Here is a 17,507-nt window from a genome sequence, read left to right as displayed (position 1 = left end):
TGTTTCAATTCTAGAAATTCTTTGCGCTTCTGATCAAGAAACTGTTGAATTAAGTATTTCTTTCTAAACTTAGGCTGAAAGAATTCCCACGTAATCTGTTCTCTCAGTACCACGGATATTAAAGTGTTCCACCACTGGTATACAATATCTTTCAGAAATGATATATCACATTTTACACATTCCGCTAGTGTACAAGACAGTTCATCAAAAACTCGAATTCTCTCTCAAGATCATCATCAACTGTAGCTCTAAACTCTTCAACCCCATACTTTTGAAATTTATCAACAGGTGGCTTGCTCATACGTAAAGTTTCCAAACCTTGAGGAGCTAAAGGAGCTAGTTGGGGAATAGGTAGGGGTGGAGGTTGCTGAGCAGCCAGATTCGTTCGGAAAAACTCAGAAAACCACTCATTCATCATTTGGAAGAAGGCTTCCTTGGCCTCTCTCCTCGACCTTCCTTGGCCTCTCTCCTCGACCTTCCTTGGCCTCTCCTCCTCGACCCTTAGATACGGGTCGCAATTTAGACGGCGCTACTTCGTGAATGGAGGCTGGCGCATTACTTTCCAAATCATCGGAAACTGCTTGATTGGGATCCATTACTATATAAAAACATAATTTAAAACTGTTAGGAGATATCACACTATCACAGGTTAAATATGGCATGTATAGCTAGACTCACACATGCTACGTTAGTCTAAGAATCGACTATACCGTAGCTCTGATACCATTAAATGTAACACCCCTAACCTATATCTATCGCTAAAATAGGGTTACAGAGCATTACCAAACTTATTTCTTAAACAATCATAACTTATTTCTCAAATCCAAACAAAAGTCAGTCAAACACAATGATATAGTCCCTAACATGAGTCCGGGGGCTTAAAACAAGAATTAGAAGTGGTTCGGGACTAAATCAAATACTTAATAAATTTTTAGAAAAAAATAAAAAATTTTCCAAGTGCAGGGGACACACACCCGTGTGGCCAGGCCGTGTGTCTCACATCGCCAAAAGAGACACCCGTGTCACAGGCCATGTGGACATTCGAAATGGGATTACATGGTCGTGTCCCAGCTTGTGTCTAACCCTGTGTAAGTCTCTGGCTTGGGTCACACAACCAACCACACGCTTGTGTGACTAGCTTGTGTACCCTTCGAAATGGCCTCACATGTAATATCCCGAATTAGGGCCTAATCGGAATAGTGGTTTCGTGACCACAAATCCGAGATAGAAATAATTATTTTATAATTATTTTGAGGTTTATGATATGAATGCATAATTGTGTGAAGATTTCGTGAAGAAATTTTGGGCATAACGAGTTTAATTTAAAGTTAGGGACTAAATTGAATAAGTTGCAAAATTTGCATTCTAGAAGTTTTAGTATGAAATTACTTTGAAATATTAATTTGGAGGTCTTAAATAGCAATTTTACCAATTTTAAGTTCATGGACAAAATTAGGACATGGAAGGAATTTTGGAAAGTTTAGTAGTAAGGGTATTTTGGTCATTTAGTTATTAAAATGAATTAAAAACAAAATTAAAAGCCAATTTTGTCCATCTTCTTCATTAGGCCGAAATTTCAAGGGTTCTCCATAGCTAGGGTTTGTTTCAAGCTTCCAAGCTCCATAGTAAGTGATTCCAAGCCTCGCTTTTAATGATTTTTACGTTTTGAGATCCCTAACTCGATAAAGCTTATGTTAGCAATAATTTAACCTAGGGTTTATATTTGGAAAAATACCCATAGGTGAAATTTGTGTATTTTGATGTTTTATGATAGAATATGAAGTTTTAAATTATGTTATACAACTTGTACTACTCGATTTTAAGCAAAAACGAGTAAAAGGGCTTAAACAGTAAAAATACCTAATAGTCACAAGTACATGTTAGAGTGAGAATTTGATGTTGCCATAGAAGAGAAAAGTGATCAGCATGTTGTAAAACATAAGAATAAGGAATAAAGTTTAATCCAGAGCCTAGGGAAAAAATGTAAATATGCAAAAGTTTAGGGGTAAAATTGTAATTTTGCCAAAATTTGAGTTAAGGATTAATTTGATAATGTGAGTATTAAATAAGCTAAATGTGTTATTTTAGATCAAGAAAGACGTGGAATCGACCTCAATCGAGGAAAAGAAAAGATTGTGGACTAGATTGCAAAATCCTTGTATTTTGGTACCAAGGTAAGTTCATGTGTAAATAATGTAGCATAATGGTTATTTTAAGTTATTGATGTTAATTATATGTTATGCTGAATTTTATTATGAAATGTATGCTTTGTGGTTAATTTCAAATAATGTGTAAATTATGTGAACTACTTGTTAAATATAATTGTTACCGAGTATTGATTTCGGCATTCTACGGAAGACGGCAAGGATAAGTGTTCGAGGAAAAAGCCCGTTTGAACCTTAGGAATAGATTAGGATACAAGTGACATGTCACTAGGATGGTTGAGCATCCGAACTCGTTGAGTTGAGTCCGAGTTCACTTATGGATGCGAATGTCCGAACTCGTTGAGTTGAGTCTGAGTTCGTGAGATGTAACTAGGCATCCGAGCTCGTTGAGTTGAGTCCGAGTTCACTTATGGATGCGAACGCCCGAGCTCGTTGAGTTGAGTCCGAGTTCGCTTTTGGGCGGGTTACATGATTGCTTGATTGCATATATGGCACTTATGTGCAAGTTATCCATGTATCCGAATTATATTCGATGTGTTCAACGGTAAAGCTCTACTCAAATGGAGGAATATTTGAGATGTAAAGAGACGATTGGTAAGTGATGTGAAATGGATATTTTGAACAGGTATGTATTTAACCCTCGGGTTGAGTATTGATACAACCACGATAAGGTAATAAGATGATGAAAATGATTAGAAATGTGACATGTGTTTTAGTGATGCATGCTAATGTTGATTGGTATGACTGTTGTTATGTTACTTATTATTTGCATATTAACTTACTAAGCATTTATGCTTACTCCTCCTTCTTACTCATTGTAGTTTTGGCCAAGCCAGCTCGAGAGTCGGGATAGGTCAAGGCTCACCACACTATCCTAAGACTTTTGGTAAAGGCTTGTAAATTTAAGTATGGCATGTATAGCAATATATCTATTTTGTGTAAATGATCTTATGGTATGGTAATGGAATGGTTGAGGAAATGTTTGATAATGATAAATTATGAAAATGGTTAGTTTAGATTATGTTTGATGATAAGGAAAATTAATAAGATATTTAGTGTATAAAAACTCATCAAAAGGGATGAAATTTGCCATAAACAGGATACTGCAGCAACACTAATGCGAGTTTGAAAATTTACTAAAAATCATAGAAATTTAATTTGGTGATGGACTACATATAAAATTTAAGCTTATTATGTCTAGTTTCACATGAAATAAATGAAACAAGAAAAAGAATTATATGTTAGAAGATATTAGAATTTTAGTGAAACAGGGTCATAGCAGTTTCTGAATCCCCTGTTCCAACTTTAGAAATTCACCATAAATTGTAAAGATATAATTAGGGAGTGTATTTTATATTCTCAAAATCCTTATTTAGTCTAGTTTCATTATAAATAAACCTCATATTCATATGAATTTTTTACAGAGAGAAATGTGGTTCGTAGTAAATAGAGGTCAGACCAGTCAAGTCCTGAAACAGGGGTAACTTTAACTAATAAAATGTACTAAATGGACCAACCAAAAATTCTAGAAAAAATTTTGTAGATAGGTATATGAGTCTAGATTCAGGGAAAATTTACGGATCTTGATTTTGAGTTTCGTAACTCGAGATATGATTTTTCTTGTGACTGTGATGCAAGTAGCTTAAAAGCTGCGAATGTAGAAATAAATAATCCAAAGTTCTAAATATGTTAAATTAAGCTTAGTAACACCTCGTACTCGACTCCGACGATGGTCTCCGGTGTGGGGGCATTACATTTAGTGGTATCAGAGCAGGTTTAGTCGGTTCTCGGACTACGTGTTGTATGTACGGATTTTGCTATACATGCCATATGTATAAATTGTGATAGTGTGACGACTTCTGACCTTTTTAAATGATTTCTTTTTATAGTAAATGGATCGGGATCCAGTTGTGGCAGATGAAGTAGAGAGTAATGCGCCACTCCTACTGAAGGAGCAGCGACTGACTGAAAATCCACCTCCTATTGTTGGTCGGGAGGAGGAGAAAGGGATCGAAAGCCTTTCTCCAAATGATGAGTGCATGGTACATCGAGTTCGTTCGTACGAACCCAAATGTACGACCTCCCCCACCTCCCCCAATTCCTCAACCTGTACCCCCGATGCCTCAAGGTATGGATCTGATGAAATTTCACAGAACTCCAGTTGATAGAATTCGCAAGCAAGGGGCTGAAGAATTTAAAGCAAATATTGATGATGATGCCGAGAAAGCAGAGTTCTGGCTTGAGAATTCTATCCGGTATTTGATGAATTATCTTGTACACCGAAGAATGTTTAAAATGCGCTATATCTTTGTTGAGGATTCACTTATAATTGGTGGAAGACTTTGATTTGGTGGTACCGAAAGAGAAAATAACTTGGGAATTTTTCAAGAAGAGTTTGGAAGAAATATATTAGTGAAAGATTTATTGATCGAAGCGTAAAGAATTTCTTGAGTGAAGCAAGGTAATATGACTGATTCTGAGTATGAAAGAGAGTTTGTTCGATTAAGTAAGTATGCCGAGAGTATGTTCCTCAGAGGCCAAGATGTGCCGACGATTTGAAGACGGGCTCAACGAAGACATCAAGGTATTTGTTGGAATTCTTGAATTAAAAGAAATGGTAGTATTGGTTGATCGAGCTTGTAAGGTCAAGAATTACTTAAAGAAAAGAAAAGGTAAAGGTGAAACTAGAAATTGGAAGAAAAGACCGATGAGTAGTTCATTTTCACAAAGAACTCGGAAAGTCAAGGAATATGAATCCTCGTTCCCAAGCTTCACTGGGCAATCATATGGGAATTATAAGAAGCAAAATGTGGGTCCTAAATCCCGGACTACTTGACACCAAAGTAGGGAACTCGAGATTTGTTAAACCCGAGTGCCGGTGTGTGGTAGAAATCATTTTGGTCCGTAGAGCAAATGAATGTTTTTGATGTGGTTCTCCGGATCATTTTATTAGAGACTGCCCAGAGAGAGCTGAAAAAGAAAAATTTCAGAATACAAAAACAAGTGGGATGGATTCGAGAGGAAGATATCCAAGAAAAGCTGGGAGCGAAGCAAGCATTAAGAATGTAGCCAGGGATGCACCGGTTAGACCTGAAGGAAGGGCTCTGGCTAGAACTTATGCTATTAAAGCGCGTGAAGATGCTTCCTTACCTGATGTGATTACCGGTACATTTTCTCTCTATAATGTTAATGTTATTGCTTTGATTGATCCTTGTTCTACTCATTCATATGTGTGCATGAAATTGGTGTCTAGTATGAATATACCTATTGAGAATACAGAATTTATGATTAGAGTGTCGAATCCGTTAGGCAAATGTGTGACTGTTGATAAAGTATGTAAGAAATGTCCTTTAATGATTCGGGATCATTACTTTCCGGCCGACTTGATGTTGTTGCCGTTTGATGAGTTTGATGTTATTTTGGGTATGGATTGGTTGACATTACATGATGCTAAAATAAATTGCAAAGAAAAGGTTATAGAATTAAAGTGTGAAAATGGTGAAACTCTGCGGGTTGAATCAAATAAATCAGAGGCATTGCCTAGTGTGATTTCTTCAATATTGGCTCAAAGATATCTGAGAAAGGGTTATGAAGCTTATTTGGCGTATGTAATTAATACAAAAGAAGTTGAAAAGAAAGTTGAATCAGTGCCGGTTGTGTGTGAATTTGCGGACGTATTTCCAGAAGAATTGCCGGGTTTGCCTCCAGTCAGGGAAGTAGAATTTGGTATTGATTTGATACCGGGAACAACTCCGATTTCGATTGCACTGTATAGAATGGCACCAGCAGAGTTGAAGGAATTAAAGTCGCAGTTGCAAGAGTTGACTGATAAAGGTTTTGTGAGACCAAGTTTTTCACCTTGGGGTGCTCCCGTGTTATTTGTGAAAAAGAAGGATGGTTCTATGAGGTTGTGTGTTCATTATCACCAGTTAAACAAGGTGACAAACAAAAACAAGTATCCGTTGCCAAGAATTGATGATTTGTTTGATCAGCTAAAAGGAGCGACATGGTTTTCAAAGATTGACTTGAGATCTGGTATTACCAATCTGGGGTAAAGGAGTCGGATGTACCTAAAACTGCTTTTAGAACAAGGTATGGTCATTATGAATTTTTAGTTATGCCATTCGGGTTGACAAATGCTCCTGCTGTGTTTATGGATTTAATGAATCGCATATTTCGGCCATATTTGGACAAATTTGTTATGGTGTTTATAGATGATATTTTAATTTATTCAAAAGATGATACAGAGCATGCTGAGCATTTGAGGATAGTTTTGCAAACTTTGAGAGATAAATAGCTGTATTCTAAGTTTAGTAAAAGTGAATTTTGGCTACGGGAAGTTGGATTTTTGGGTCATATTGTTTCAGGTGATGGTATACGGGTTGATCCTAGTAAAATTTCAACCATTGTTGATTGGAAACCACCGAAAAATGTAACTGAAGTTAGAAGTTTCTTGGGGCTAGCTGGGTATTATCGGCGGTTTGTAAATGGATTTTCTATAATTGCGGCTCCTATGACTAGACTACTCCGAAAGGATGTTAAATTTGAATGGACGGAAGAATGTCAACAGAGTTTCGAAGAATTGAAAAGTTATTAATCAAGCACCAGTGTTGATACAACCCGAATCAGGTAAAGAATTTGTGGTGTATAGTGATGCTTCTCTAAATGGTTTGGGATGTGTGCTCATGCAAGAAGGAAAAGTGGTGGCATATGCTTCGAGGCAGTTAAAACCCCATGAGAGGAATTATCCTACTCACGATTTGGAATTGGCTGCAGTGGTGTTTGCTTTGAAAATTTGGCGACATTATTTGTATGGTGAAAAGTGCTGGGTATATACCGATCATAAAATGTCACAAAAAGACTTGAGTTTAAGACAGCGAAGATGGTTGGAGTTATTGAAAGATTACGAGCTTGTTATTGATTATCATCCGGGAAAAGCGAATGTGGTTGCTGATGCTTTGAGCAGAAAGTTGTTGTTTGCTTTGAGAGTTATGAACACTCAGTTGAAAGTGTCGATGATGGTTCGATTCTAGCAGAGCTAAGAGTAAAACCAAGTTTTACAAGAGATTTCAAGCTCGAAAGATGATCAAGATTTGCAAGCCAAGAGAGAGCAAAGGTGAAGTTGATACTGAGTCGATTTCAAAATTGGTTCGATGGGTGTTTAATGTTTAAAATCGGATTTGTGTCAAGAATGAGGAACTGATTCAAAAGATCCTATAGGAAGCACATAGTGGTTATTTCTTGATTCATCCGGTAGTACGAAAATGTATAATGACTTGAAGAAAATGTATTGGTGGAATGGAATGAAAAGAGATATATCGAGTTTGTGTCCAAATGCTTAATCATCAACAGTGAAAGTGAACACCAAGTTCCTTCGGGATTACTTCACCTATTATGGTTCTGAATGGAAATGGGATCGGATTACTATGGATTTTGTTTCAGATTGCCATTGACTCGTGAAAGAAAGATGCCATCTGGGTAATAGTTGATGATTAACTAAGTCGGCTCATTTTATCTCGATGACGTCTTTAATTATTCTCTTAACAAGTTGGCTGAATGTATATTAAAGAAATTGTTAGATTACACGGAATACCATTATCGATTATTTCAGATAGAGATCCAAGGTTTACCTCGCGGTTTTGGCAAAAGTTGTAAGACGCGTTAGGTACGAAGTTAAATTTCAGTATTGTTTTTCATCCACAAACTGATGGACAATCAGAAAGAATAATTGATTCTTGAAGATATGCTTAGATGTTGTGTATTGGAATTTCAAGGAAGTTGGGAAAGATACTTACCGTTGGTGGAATTTGCTTACAATAATAGTTATCGACGAGCTTGAAAATGGCACCTTATGAAGCATTATATGGTCGTAAGTGTTGAACGCCATTGTATTGGACTGAACTCAAGGAAAATCGATTTATGGAGTTGATCTAATAAAAGAAATCAAGAAAAGTGAAAATAATTCGAGATTGTTTGAAAGTCGCTTGAGATAGATGTAAATCTTATGCGATCTAAAACGAAAGGACATTGAATTTCAAGTTGGTGATAAAGTATTTTTAAAGGTGTCTCCATGGAAGAAAGTCCTTAGATTTGGACGGAAGGGCAAATTAAGTCCGCGTTTTGTTAGGCCGTATGAAGTAATTTAAAAGTTGGACCGGTAGCATATCGGCTAGCATTACCACCGAATTAGAGAAGATTCATGATGTGTTCCACGTATCTATGTTACGTCGGTATCGTTCGGATCCTTCACATGTAGTTTCACCGACGAAATTGAACTACAACCGATATGACCTACAAAGAAGAACCGATTAAGATTTTAGCTCGAGAGGTCAAACAACTAAGGAATAAAATGTTGCACTTGTGAAGGTGTTGTGGCAAAGGCATGGAGTAGAAGAAGCTACATGGGAATCAAAGAAACTATGAGAAATCAATACCCACATCTGTTTATTTGTAAGATTTTCGTGACTGAAAATCCTTAAAGGGGGGAGAGTTGTAATATCCCGAATTAGGGCCTAATCGAAATAGTAGTTTTGTGACCACAAATCCGAGATAGAAATAATTATTTTATAATTATTTTGAGGTTTATGATATGAATGCATAATTGTGTGAAGATTTCGTGAAGAAATTTTGGGCATAACAAGTTTAATTTAAAGTTAGGGACTAAATTGAATAAGTTGCAAAATTTGCATTCTAGAAGTTTTAGTATGAAATTACTTTGAAATATTAATTTGGAGGTCTTAAATAGCAATTTTACCAATTTTAAGTTCATGGACAAAATTAGGACATGGAAGGAATTTTGGAAAGTTTAGTAGTAAGGGTATTTTGGTCATTTAGTTATTAAAATGAATTAAAAACAAAATTAAAAGCCAATTTTGTCCATCTTCTTCATTAGGCCGAAATTTCAAGGATTCTCCATAGCTAGGGTTTGTTTCAAGCTTCCAAGCTCCATAGTAAGTGATTCCAAGCCCGCTTTTAATGATTTTTACGTTTTTGAGATCCCAGAACTCGATAAAGCTTATGTTAGCAATAATTTAACCTAGGGTTTATATTTGGAAAAATACCCATTGGTGAAATTTGTGTATTTTGATGTTTTATGATAGAATATGAAGTTTTAAATTATGTTAGACAACTTGTACTACGCGATTTTAAGCAAAAACGAGTAAAGGGCTTAATCGGTAAAAATACCTAATAGTCACAAGTACATGTTAGAGTGAGAATTTGATGTTGCCATAGAAGAGAAAAGTGATCAGCATGCTGTAAAACATAAGAATAAGGAATAAAGTTTAATCCAGAGCCTAGGGAAAAAATGTAAATATGCAAAAGTTTAGGGGTAAAATTGTAATTTTGCCAAAATTTGAGTTAAGGATTAATTTGATAATGTGAGTATTAAATAAGCTAAATGTGTTATTTTAGATCAAGAAAGACGTGGAATCGACCTCAATCGAGGAAAAGAAAAGATTGTGGACTAGATTGCAAAATCCTTGTATTTTGGTACCAAGGTAAGTTCATGTGTAAATAATGTAGCATAATGGTTATTTTTAAGTTATTGATGTTAATTATATGTTATGCTGAATTTTATTATGAAATGTATGCTTTGTGGTTAATTTCAAATAATGTGTAAATTATGTGAACTACTTGTTAAATATAATTGTTACCGAGTATTGATTTCGGCATTCTACGGAAGACGGCAAGGATAAGTGTTCGAGGAAAAGCCCGTTTGAACCTTAGGAATAGATTAGGATACAAGTGACATGTCACTAGGATGGTTGAGCATCCGAACTCGTTGAGTTGAGTCCGAGTTCACTTATGGATGCGAATGTCCGAACTCGTTGAGTTGAGTCTCGAGTTCGTGAGATGTAACTAGGCATCCGAGCTCGTTGAGTTGAGTCCGAGTTCACTTATGGATGCGAACGCCCGAGCTCGTTGAGTTGAGTCCGAGTTCGCTTTTGGGCGGTTACATGATTGCTTGATTGCATATATGGCACTTATGTGCAAGTTATCCATGTATCCGAATTATATTCGATGTGTTCAACGGTAAAGCTCTACTCAAATGGAGGAATATTTGAGATGTAAAGAGACGTATTGGTAAGTGATGTGAAATGGATATTTTTAACGGTATGTATTTAACCCTCGGGTTGAGTATTGATACAACCACGATAAGGTAATAAGATGATGAAAATGATTAGAAATGTGACATGTGTTTTAGTGATGCATGCTAATGTTGATTAGTATGACTGTTTGTTATGTTACTTATTATTTGCATATTAACTTACTAAGCATTTATGCTTACTCCCTCCTTCTTACTCATTGTAGTTTTGGCCAAGCCAGCTCGAGTCGGGATAGGTCGAAGGCTCACCACACTATCCTAAGACTTTTGGTAAAGGCTTGTAAATTTAAGTATGGCATGTATAGCAATATATCTATTTTGTGTAAATGATCTTATGGTATGGTAATGGAATGGTTGAGGAAATGTTTGATAATGATAAATTATGAAAATGGTTAGTTTAGATTATGTTTGATGATAAGGAAACTTAATAAGATACTTAGTGTATAAAAACTCATCAAAAGGGATGAAATTTGCCATAAACAGGATACTGCAGCAACACTGATGCGAGTTTGAAAATTTACTAAAAATCATAGAAATTGAATTTGGTGATGGACTACATATAAAATTTAAGCTTATTATGTCTAGTTTCACATGAAATAAATGAAACAAGAAAAAGAATTATATGTTAGAAGATATTAGAATTTTAGTGAAACAGGGTCATAGCAGTTTCTGAATCCCCTGTTCCAACTTTAGAAATTCACCATAAATTGTAAAGATATAATTAGGTAGTGTATTTTATATTCTCAGAATCCTTATTTAGTCTAGTTTCAGTATAAATAAACCTCATATTCATATGAAATTTTTACAGAGAGAAATGTGGGTCGTAGTAAACAGAGGTCAGACCAGTCAAGTCCTGAAACAGGGGTAACTTTAACTAATAAAATGTACTAAATGGACCAACAAAAAATTCTAGAAAAAATTTTTTAGATAGGTATATGAGTCTAGATTCAGGGAAAATTTACGGATCTTGATTTTGAGTTTCGTAACTCGAGATATGATTTTTCTTGTGACTGTGATGCAAGTAGCTTAAAAGCTGCGAATGTAGAAATAAATAATCCAAAGTTCTAAATATGTTAAATTAAGCTTAGTAACACCTCGTACTCGACTCCGACGACGGTCTCCGGTGTGGGGGCATTACATTTAGTGGTATCAGAGCAGGTTTAGTCGGTTCTCGGACTACGTGTTGTATGTACAGATTTTGCTATACATGCCATATGTATAAATTGTGATAGTGTGACGACTTCTGACCTTTTTAAATGATTTTTTATAGTAAATGGATCCGGATCCGGTTGTGGCGAGATGAAGTAGAGTAATGCGCCAGCTCATTTGAAGGAGCAGCGCCGATGAAAATCCACCTCCTATTGTTGGTCGGGAGGAGGAGAAAGGGATCGAAAGCCTTTCTCCAAATGATGAGTGCATGGTACATCGAGTTCGTTCAGACGAACCCAAATGTACGACCTCCCCACCTCCCCAATTCCTCAACCTGCACCCCGATGCCTCAAGGTATGGATCGATGAAATTTCACGAAACTCCAGTTGATAGAATTCGCAAGCAAGGGCTGAAGAATATAAAGCAAATATTGATGATGATGCCGAGAAAGCAGAGTTCTGGCTTGAGAATTCTATCCGGGTATTTGATGAATTATCTTGTACACCTGAAGAATGTTTAAAATGCGCTATATCTTTGTTGAGGGATTCAGCTTATAATTGGTGGAAGACTTTGATTTCGGTGGTACCGAAAGAGAAAATAACTTGGGAATTTTTTCAAGAAGAGTTTCGGAAGAAATATATTAGTGAAAGATTTATTGATCAGAAGCGTAAAGAATTTCTTGAGCTGAAGCAAGGTAATATGACGGTTACAGAGTATGAAAGAGAGTTTGTTCGATTAAGTAAGTATGCCAGAGAGTATGTTCCTACAGAGGCCAAGATGTGCCGACGATTTGAAGACGGGCTCAACGAAGACATCAAGGTATTTGTTGGAATTCTTGAATTAAAAGAAATGGTAGTATTGGTTGATCGAGCTTGTAAGGCCGAAGAATTACTTAAAGAAAAGAAAAGGTAGAGGTGAAACTAGAAATTGGAAGAAAAGACCGATGAGTAGTTCATTTTCACAACAACTGGAAAGTCAAGGAATATGAATCCTCGTTCCCAAGCTTCACCGGGCAATCATATGGGAATTATAAGAAGCAAAATGTGGGTCCTAAATCCCGACTACTTGACAACCAAAGGTGTAGGGAACTCGAGATTTGTTAAACCTGAGTGCCAGCGGTGTGGTAGAAATCATTTTGGTCCGTGTAGAGCAAATGAATGTTTTCGATGTGGTTCTCCGGATCATTTTATTAGAGACGCCTGAGAGAGTGAAAAAGAAAAATTTCGAATACAAAAACAAGTGGGATGGATTCGAGAGGAAGATATCCAAGAAAAGCTGGGAGCAAAGCAAGCAGTAAGAATGTAGCCAGGGATGCACCGGTTAGACCTGAAGGAAGGGCTCCGGCTAGAACTTATGCTATTAAAGCGCGTGAAGATGCTTCCTCACCTGATGTGATTACCGGTACATTTTCTCTCTATAATGTTAATGTTATTGCTTTGATTGATCCTTGTTCTACTCATTCATATGTGTGCATGAAATTGGTGTCTAGTATGAATATACCTATTGAGAATACAGAATTTATGATTAGAGTGTCGAATCCGTTAGGCAAATGTGTGACTGTTGATAAAGTATGTAAGAAATGTCCTTTAATGATTCGGGATCATTACTTTCCGGCCGACTTGATGTTGTTGTCGTTTGATGAGTTTGATGTTATTTTGGGTATGGATTGGTTGACATTACATGATGCTAAAATAAATTGCAAAGAAAAGGTTATAGAATTAAAGTGTGAAAATGGTGAAACTCTGCGGGTTGAATCAAATAAATCAGAGGCATTGCCTAGTGTGATTTCTTCAATGTTGGCTCAAATATATCTGAGAAAGGGTTATGAAGCTTATTTGGCGTATGTAATTAATACAAAAGAAGTTGAAAAGAAAGTTGAATCAGTCTTGGGTTGTGTGTGAATTTGCGGACGATTTCGGAAGAATTGCGGGTTTGCCTCCATCGTGGAAGTAGAATTTGGTATTGATTTGATACCGGAACAACTCCGATTTCGATTGTTCGTATAGAATGGCACCAGCAGAGTTGAAGGAATTAAAGTCGCAGCTTGCAAGAGTTGACTGATAAAGGTTTTGTGAGACCAAGTTTTTCACCTTGGGGTGCTCCGTGTTATTTGTGAAAAGAAGGATGGTTCTATGAGGTTGTGTGTTCATTATCGCCATTAAACAAGGTGACAATCAAAAACAAGTATCCGCCGCCAAGAATTGATGATTTGTTTGATCACTAAAAGGAGCGACATGGTTTTCAAAGATTGACTTGAGATCCGGTATTACTAATCATGGGTAAAGGAGTCGGATGTACCTAAAACGCTTTTAGAACAAGGTATGGTCATTATGAATTTTAGTTATGCCATTCGGGTTGACAAATGCTCCTCTTGTGTTTATGGATTTAATGAATCGCATATTTCGCCATATTTGGACAAATTTGTTGTGGTGTTTATAGATGATATTTTAATTTATTCAAAAGATGATACTGAGCATCTTGAGCATTTGAGGATAGTTTTGCAAACTTTGAGAGATAAACAATTGTATTCTAAGTTTAGTAAAAGTGAATTTTGGCTACGGAAGTTGGATTTTTGGGTCATATTGTTTCGTGATGGTATACGGGTTGATCCTAGTAAAATTTCAGCCATTGTTGATTGGAAACCATAGAAAAATGTAACGAAGTTAGAAGTTTCTTGGGGCTAGTTGGGTATTATCGGCGGTTTGTAAATGGATTTTCTATAATTGCGGCTCCTATGACTAGACTACTCCGAAAGGATGTTAAATTTGAATGGACGGAAGAATGTCAACAGAGTTTCGAAGAATTGAAAAAGTTATTAACTGAAGCACCAGTGTTGATACAACCCGAATCAGGTAAAGAATTTGTGGTGTATAGTGATGCTTCTCTAAATGGTTTGGGATGTGTGCTCATGCAAGAAGGAAAAGTGGTGGCATATGCTTCGAGGCAGTTAAAACCCCATGAGAGGAATTATCCTACTCACGATTTGGAATTGGCTGCAGTGGTGTTTGCTTTGAAAATTTGGCGACATTATTTGTATGGTGAAAAGTCTTGGGTATATACCGATCATAAAAGTCTTAAGTACTTGATGTCACAAAAGACTTGAATTTAAGACAACAAGATGGTTGGAGTTATTGAAAGATTACGAGCTTGTTATTGATTATCATCCGGAAAAGCGAATGTGGTTGCTTGATGCTTTGAGCGAAAGTTGTTGTTTGCTTTGAGAGTTATGAACACTCGGTTGAAAGTGTCGATGATGGTTCGATTCTAGCAGAGCTAAGAGTAAAACCGAAGTTTTACAAGAGATTTCAAGCTCGAAAGATGATCAAGATTTGCAAGCCAAGAGAAAGCAAGGTGAAGTTGATACTGAGTCGATTTCAAAATTGGTTCGATGGGTGTTTAATGTTTAAAATCGGATTTGTGTACCAAGAATGAGGAACTGATTCAAAAGATCCTACAGAAGCACATAGTGGTTATTTCTTGATTCATCCGGTAGTAATGAAAATGTATAATGACTTGAAGAAAATGTATTGGTGGAATGGAATGAAAAGAGATATATCGAGTTTGTGTCCAAATGCTTAATCATCAACAGTGAAAGTTGAACACCAAGTTCCTTCGGATTACTTCACTTATTATGGTTCCTGAATGGAAATGGGATCGGATTACTATGGATTTTGTTTCAGGATTGCCATTGACTCTAGGAAAGAAAGATGCCATCTGGGTAATAGTTGACAGATTAACTAAGTCGGCTCATTTTATCCCGATACGTACGAATTATTCTCTTAACAAGTTGGCTGAACTGTATATTAAAGAAATTGTTAGATTACACGGAATACCATTATCGATTATTTCAGATAGAGATCCAAGGTTTACCTCGCGGTTTTGGCAAAAGTTGTAAGACGCGTTAGGTACGAAGTTAAATTTCAGTACTGTTTTTCATCCACAAAATGATGGACAATCAGAAAGAATAATTCAGATTCTTGAAGATATGCTTAGATGTTGTGTATTGGAATTTCAAGGAAGTTGGGAAAGATACTTACCGTTGGTGGAATTTGCTTACAATAATAGTTATCAGACGAGCTTGAAAATGGCACCTTATGAAGCATTTTGGTCATTTAGTTATTAAAATGAATTAAAAACAAAATTAAAAGCCAATTTTTGTCCATCTTCTTCATTAGGCCGAAATTTCAAGGATTCTCCATAGCTAGGGTTTGTTTCAAGCTTCCAAGCTCCATAGTAAGTGATTCCAAGCCTCGTTTTTAATGATTTTTACGTTTTTGAGATCCCGGTAACTCGATAAAACTTATGTTAGCAATAATTTAACCTATGGTTTATATTTGGAAAAATACCCATTGGTGAAATTTGTGTATTTTGATGTTTTATGATAGAATATGAAGTTTTAAATTATGTTAGACAACTTGTACTACTCGATTTTAAGCAAAAACGAGTAAAAGGGCTTAATCGGTAAAAATACCTAATAGTCACAAGTACATGTTAGAGTGAGAATTTGATGTTGCCATAGAAGAGAAAAGTGATCAGCATGTTGTAAAACATAAGAATAAGGAATAAAGTTTAATCCCGAGCCTAGGGGAAAAAATGTAAATATGCAAAAGTTTAGGGGTAAAATTGTAATTTTGCCAAAATTTGAGTTAAGGATTAATTTGATAATGTGAGTATTAAATAAGCTAAATGTGTTATTTTAGATCAAGAAAGACGTGGAATCGACCTCAATCGAGGAAAAGAAAAGATTGTGGACTAGATTGCAAAATCCTTGTATTTTGGTACCAAGGTAAGTTCATGTGTAAATAATGTAGCATAATGGTTATTTTTAAGTTATTGATGTTAATTATATGTTATGCTGAATTTTATTATGAAATGTATGCTTTGTGTTTAATTTCAAATAATGTGTAAATTATGTGAACTACTTGTTAAATATAATTGTTACCGAGTATTGATTTCGGCATTCTACGGAAGACAGCAAGGATAAGTGTTGAGGAAAAAGCCCGTTTGAACCTTAGGAATAGATTAGGATACAAGTGACATGTCACTAGGATGGTTGAGCATCCGAACTCGTTGAGTTGAGTCCGAGTTCACTTATGGATGCGAATGTCCGAACTCGTTGAGTTGAGTCTGAGTTCGTGAGATGTAACTAGGCATCCGAGCTCGTTGAGTTGAGTCCGAGTTCACTTATGGATGTGAACGCCCGAGCTCGTTGAGTTGAGTCCGAGTTCGCTTTTGGGCGGGTTACATGATTGCTTGATTGCATATATGGCACTTATGTGCAAGTTATCCATGTATCCGAATTATATTCCGATGTGTTCAACGGGTAAAGCTCTACTCAAATGGAGGAATATTTAAGATGTAAAGAGACGTATTGGTAAGTGATGTGAAATGGATATTTTGAACAGGTATGTATTTAACCCTCGGGTTGAGTATTGATACAACCACGATAAGGTAATAAGATGATGAAAAATGATTAGAAATGTGACATGTGTTTTAGTGATGCATGCTAATGTTGATTGGTATGACTATTTGTTATGTTACTTATTATTTGCATATTAACTTACTAAGCATTTATGCTTACTCCCTCCTTCTTACGCATTGTAGTTTTGGCCAAGCCAGCTCAGGAGTCGGGATAGGTCGAAGGCTCAGTCACACTATCCGGAAGACTTTTGGTAAAGGCTTGTAAATTTAAGTATGGCATGTATAGCAATATATCTATTTTGTGTAAATGATCTTATGGTATGGTAATGGAATGGTTGAGGAAATGTTTGATAATGATAAATTATGAAAATGGTTAGTTTAGATTATATGATAAGGAAAATTAATAAGATACTTAGTGTATAAAAACTCATCAAAAGGGATGAAATTTGCCATAAACAGGATAACTGCAGCAACAACGATGCGAGTTTGAAAATTTACTAAAAATCATAGAAATTGAATTTGGTGATAATAAAATTTAAGCTTATTATGTCTAGTTTCACATGAAATAAATGAAACAAGAAAAAGAATTATATGTTAGAAGATATTAGAATTTTAGTGAAACAGGTCATAGCAGTTTCAATCCCTGTTCCAACTTTAGAAATTCA

The 17,507-nt window shown here is 36.0% G+C and overlaps 1 long non-coding RNA gene across 1 annotated transcript; it reads left to right on the top strand.

Moving 5' to 3' along the window:
* The first annotated feature begins 16,118 nt into the window (after nucleotides 1-16,118).
* Nucleotides 16,119-17,203, top strand: LOC128294019 (uncharacterized). The gene is made up of 2 exons (XR_008284187.1): nucleotides 16,119-16,207; nucleotides 17,026-17,203. It is a non-coding gene; the product is annotated as an uncharacterized LOC128294019 (long non-coding RNA).
* The last annotated feature ends 304 nt before the right edge of the window (nucleotides 17,204-17,507 follow it).

The sequence above is a fragment of the Gossypium arboreum genome, chromosome 6, assembly GCF_025698485.1.
Source record: "Gossypium arboreum isolate Shixiya-1 chromosome 6, ASM2569848v2, whole genome shotgun sequence".
Classification (NCBI taxonomy): Eukaryota; Viridiplantae; Streptophyta; class Magnoliopsida; order Malvales; family Malvaceae; genus Gossypium; species Gossypium arboreum.
The sequence above is the reverse complement of the archived record's forward strand: the minus strand, read 5'-3'. Positions and strand labels throughout refer to the sequence as shown.